Source organism: Apaloderma vittatum, unplaced genomic scaffold (genome assembly GCF_000703405.1).
Source record: "Apaloderma vittatum isolate BGI_N311 unplaced genomic scaffold, ASM70340v1 scaffold37706, whole genome shotgun sequence".
In the NCBI taxonomy this organism is placed as follows: Eukaryota; Metazoa; Chordata; class Aves; order Trogoniformes; family Trogonidae; genus Apaloderma; species Apaloderma vittatum.
The window spans coordinates 5,648-11,290 of NW_009722939.1; the positions used below are offsets into that span (position 1 = coordinate 5,648).

Sequence of the window (5,643 nt, forward strand, 5' to 3'; positions counted from 1 at the left end):
GCAGGCACACAAGCAAGAGCGAGAGCTGTGTTTTCCTCCTCACATTAAATCCTGTGGTGCCACGTCCTCAGCTTCTGTTGTGCCCTGCTCCCAGGAGCCTGCATCCAGGGCAGCTTCTCACACGCCAGTGAGATGCACGGAGGATCCTGGAGCAAGAGCCCCAGAGGCACTGGATTTGGCTCAGGAATCTCACCCACGGCTCCCGGCAGGTTTTATTTCCCACCAGGCAGCCAGAGGTTTTCTCCAGCAGATTGAGCTCCACACCCCGCCGGTGGCCCAGCCACTTGCTCTGCCTTTGTGGGGCCAGTTCCTCCTGGCCCCAGGAGCTCCTGATCCTTGCCTCCGGTTCCTCCTGTCCCCGGGGCACCCTGCCGCCCTGATTTCCCTGCCCAGCCCTCTCCCAGTGCTCCCAGCAGCCTCTCCCACCCAACACCAGCTCGCACTCGTGACCAGTGCTTTAGCATTTTCCCACGACGTGTTTCAGCAGCGCCTGTCCTTGATTTTTCCCGTGGCTCTCCCTTTGGCCCTGCTCCAGTCCTGCTGAGCATCTCTAGCAAGGGCTGCCTAGAGCTGCCCTCTCCCCAGTGCCAACTGTTCCCTCCCAGTTCTTTATTTTTATTTTTTAGTCCTTTGCATCTCTTCTCTTTCCTGTTATTTGCCCACAGCCCTCTGCCCTTGCCCTTCCCCAGTTCTCCTCCAGCCACTCTGGCCTCGGTCACCCGGATCCCTCATCCTCACCACGTCCTTGGTCCCCACCTTCTCCTCCCTAATCACACACCCTATGGCCTCAGCGATCACCCTCACACAAATTATCCCTTATTGTCCATTATCATTTATATTGCAACAAAGCCTCTAAGCGCCGGACAAGTGCCAGGGCTCCTGCGGGCACACAAGTGCAACAGAAAGGCATTTCTCCTCCAAACCACTCACAAGCCCCAGCCTCCCACGCCTCCTTGGGATGGCCTCACCTCCTCTTGCCTGACCTTGCACCCCCAAGTGCTTCCAAATATCTCCCTTTAATGTCCCGCTGCAGCACCAGAGCTCTGGAGGAGGAGCTCTCCTGGAGACCAGAGAAGTGTTTCAGCTCCTTCCCTGCTTTGTCCTTAAGGAGATGCTGGTGTCTTTCTCATAGCCCAGCCTCAGCTTTTCCTCTTTTCACGCTCCTGTGGCCACCATCACCATAATGTCCTGGCAGCTGCTGCACAAGCTTCTGATGCCTCCTTCCACAGCCAAAGTGAAGCACGGTGAGCACCAGTTCCCCAAGGTCACAGCACCGAACCCCCACCCCGGACCCAGGTGTAGTGCTTCCGTAATCACAGACTCTTTTCTCATCATTGCTTTGACCCTTCTCACCTGGTCTCAAAGGAGGTGGGGTTTTTTATTTTAGCCCTGCTTTGAACTCAGGTGACCCATGTGTAAAGATAAACATGTCTACTGGTTGCAGGGGTTCCCCTGGCACCCCAAAGCACTGCGTGGTGGCCCCTTCGGAGATCCCACCCTGGACAAGGCAGAGGCTATCTCTGATCCGGCTGGGCAACTTAGGCATTTCCCTTCCTCTCCTATGCCCAGTCTTCCACAAAACACAGCTCGCTTCTGTGCTTTAACACACAAACCTTCCTCCTCCCCTCTCTCACCAGCAAAAGGTGCTGGTGGCCTTTCCCTCCATCCCCGCTTGCTTGTCACCTCCCTGCTGCTCACCTACTCCTCTACCATCTCCAGCTCACCATGTGCTTCAATATCTTCATCTCACCTTGTCCTCCAACAGCTCCAGCGTGCCAATACCCAAAAGGATCTCCAAAAGGATCTCCTCTCAGACCACCATCCCCTGGCCTTCCTCCCGCTGGGGTTTTGCTTTCAGATTCCTCTCCAAGTACTCCCCTTGGCTCCTACCACCCTGCTCCATCCCAGTCCCTCCCTCAGCATCCCCCTTGCCACCATCTCCCTGTTCTGACGCTTGGTCCCTCTCATTTTTGGGAGCAGAGCAACTTACTCTGTGAGTAGAAAGTGCTGCCTCAGCTTTCAGGAGGAGATGAATGGTTTGTTGATAACGAGCCTAACGAGGCTGTATATAAGGCAGCCTGGCTGTTAGTGTGCAGCCTGCAGCTGGTTGTCTCTAAACCTGTCTCTGTGCAGAGCTGTGTGTCCCTACTACATGCAAGGAGCTCTAGAGGGGATCCTTGGGTTTATTTGCTCTGTGAGTCGGTTCAGAGCTCTCCAGCCCAGGTATCTCAACCACGCTAGTGTCACGGGGCTGTCGCCCCTGCGTTCCACCCTGCTCCTCCTGAAAAGCAGGCTGAGACCCTACCTGAGAAGTTGGGTGCCGCCGTTAGTAAATAGCTATGGGTTTGGACTGCTCTCAAAATTATCAACAAGTGGCGAGAGGGGAAGGCAAACAGCCACGCTCAGTGCTAGAGGGCGGGCAGGAGAGCTCAGCTCTGCTGGGGTGCCTCCACCTTGACTATTTCAGTGGCCTCAAGGGGTAGGAAAACTGCAAGCAACCCAGCAGGCTTCTTAAAAAGCCATCAGGGCCGCTCGGCGTCTTCATCTCCATACAGACACGACCATCTGTACTGCAGCTTGTCTCAGATCCCAGCTCCTCTGATCTACCACCTCGTGGTGGTAACGGGTACTGGGAAGGACGTGGCTGGCCCCAGCGGTCTCCAGAGAGGGACCTCCTCATGACTGAAGCCAGGTCTTCTGCCACCAGGCATTGATGCATCATTCATCACTGCTTGGAGCTGGGAGAGAAGGAGGGAGCTGCCAAATATTGAGCCACGGCATTTGCTCCTGATCAAAAACCAACTGAATCCAAAGCGTTGCTGATGGAGTAAACCTCCCGTCCGGGCCGGGGTTTAAGTGACTTAAGGGTTTGGAACTCCCCTACTCTTGCTGTTTGTCTCTTCTTGCCCAGCACCAACACACACATACAGTTACAAGAGAGCACTTTGCTGACCTCGAGAAGCCTGAGATGCTAGAAATAACCCCTGGAGAGATACATGAGTCGGTGTGACTCTGCTGCAGCCCAGCAAGTTGGGTCTGCTGAGGATCTGGCCCGCTACGGGTGTAAATGCAGACGCGGCGTGCCACCCCACGCTTACTCAGAGCGCTTGGCTGGGATGTCTGTCACACAGAGTACTTGGCTTGGATGTCACTGACACTTGGATGTCGCTTGGATGTACCTGATTTCATGTGTTTCTTTGAATAAGAGCATAAATTCTTTGGTGCTTTGGCATTTGTCAGTAAATGGTGGTCACCATGAAATCGCATTTCCCAGCAGAAAAGAAATCCAGGAGGCTGTAGCTCACGTGCTAAAGGCCAGGCAGACACAGAGGTACAATAAAAATGAGCATGGGGAAGGAGGCAGCTGTGTCTGGGCACACATCTGGCTTCCAGCGTGGAGGAGATGCCACCGAGACCGGTGGAAATATGAGGGTGGGCTATGATATATAATGAAACATCTCATGGACCTGGGGCACGAAAGAGCTACTGCGTTATTAACAGTATGAACCTGGCAAAAGTAGATGAGGTTTCTGCTACTAAAAACGGGGATTCCTGAGGTTGCTAGACATTTCAGCTATTTAAAGGAAATGTGAAAACCGTAACCCAGGAACTGGTTAATGCCATCAGCGTGCTGGTGGTCCTTCGGCCAGGAAACCTGTGCCACCAGAGGTCCCAGAATAGGCTCAGGGAGGGGAAGGTGCTGCTCCCCTCCTCTCCCTCCCACAGCACCTCACTCAGTCTCTGCAGGGTACAGGCATCCTAGAAAGGCTGGGACTTAAGTATCTGCTGCTCAGTTGTCCTCAGGTTTAATTGCAGAGGAACAAGAGGAGCCTGTTTAAAGGGACATCTGTCCCCAGGGCATTTCTTCCTTTTGCTTTTTTTCTGAACTTCTGGTGAAAACCTTACTGGCTGTAAAAGTGATGAAAACAAACAGGCCTTTGAAGAAGTAACCCAAATACCCAGCCCGGCCAGGATGTTGTGAAGGTCTCTGCAGTAGCTGTGAGTGATGAAGGATCCCATCTTTCTTAACATCCCAGTGGTCTTCCCTGGGATAGACCTTCTGCTACCGCCCCAGCATTGCCCTTGCCTCCCACCACACGTGAGGGCTCTCACCATCCCTTCGGCCACTTGCTAGCTCCAACCCCTGCCTCTGAGGGACATTTCATTTCCATTTTTGCCCCCTACCACAGAGTCACAGCTGCTGGGGAGCTCCAAAATCAGAGCAGGGTTATTTCTACCCACTCAGCACCACATCTGTTCAGATGCCACCGTTACATACCGTCGGCTACCACCTCTGCGGTCCAAAAGTCAAGGCTTGTTTTTGACAGCCATCTTCTCTATTTGCCTTTCCCTGATCTGGAGCAAATCTGTCCGCTTGCCTTCCTTTCCCTCACTACTGCTTCTTTTTATATCTTTTTCATGCTGGAGTTTACATCCTCTAGACCTTTGCAGCCAGATGCTGAGCCCAAGCCTCTACCCCGGCTCTGTGTTACTTCTGGGCTTTGTCCTTCCTTCTGACTCGTGTCAAGGATAACGAAGGGTCCAGCCTTTAAAAACCTTGTCGGTGGCACAGCCTACTCCGTCCTGTCCCCTGGGGATGGGTCAGCTGGGTCCTCAGCCTGAGGGACCACATCTACCCAGCTGCCCACTGTAGCTCTCCCCGTGTCCCAGCGATGTGACACCCTTTCTTCACCCGCTGTGACTGTGCCTCTTGAACGGGCCACGCGAATTCAGATGAGCGAAGACATAAAAAAGGAGGGAGCCAGTGTTTTCCCTCGCTGGCTTAAAGAGTGGGGGGTGTTAAGGGACTCCCTTCCCCTGCTCGCATCAGACTGCCGCTGCTTGTCTTTGCCCTTGGGTCAGTCCTGCTCGTGCTGATGCTCAGCCCTGGCGTGATTTAAGCTATTTAGCGCCTTGCCCAGGCTGCACGCGTGCTGGATGGGGGCTCGCCACCCACCTCGGGGAAAGGGAAACTGAGGCAGGCACCACGGTGGCAGGTCAGCAGGCTTGCGGAGACCCCGATGAGCTCGGGAGCAGGCTCCTCGCAGTGCTGGGCACTCACAGTCCAGCTCACAGGAGCCGGATGGGGTTAATTGATCTGCTTCTGTGACGAAGCCCATCTGCGCCCTGGCCTTCTTCCTCTAAATGCTGCCTGCCATAACAAATCAGCTAGCTCCTCTCCGGGGCCACCCAGCCGCCCCGGGGCTCTCTGCACATCCATTCAGTTAGTTTTTCATCTGGCAGGCGGGGAAGGGGAGGGCAGCCCAGGGCCCTCTCTCCGAGGGGCTGCCTGTTTGCCGGGATGCTATCCCCTTGCAGCTATAGGGATAACCCGGTCCCGTCGCCGTCACGGGCTGTAAAAATCGCCCTCTCCACCACCACAGCTCTATTTCCCTCCAGCCCCTACGCTGTGTGAAGCCCTCCCTGCACTCTCCTCAGCAACCCGGGGCTCGTTCGCACCATGCTGGCTGGTTTTCAGAGCTTGCCCTGGGATTAATAGGGTTTGGGGAGCCTGGAGAGGAGCTGGCCACCAGCTTTGGTGTTCTAATTAGGGAGAGGACAAGAAGGAAACAGGCAGGATTGCCGTGCACCTTGGCAACCTCTCCCCCGCCACGCAACCTGCTGGCCACCGGCTGATCCTGG

The 5,643-nt window shown here is 55.0% G+C and overlaps 1 protein-coding gene across 1 annotated transcript in view; it reads right to left on the minus strand.

Annotated features, from left to right (window-relative positions):
* The window catches only part of IFITM10 (interferon induced transmembrane protein 10), a gene marked incomplete at its 5' end in the record, with an annotated part of 8,284 nt that overhangs the window by 1,808 nt on the left and 833 nt on the right, over positions 1 to 5,643 (minus strand). The window lies entirely within an intron of this gene.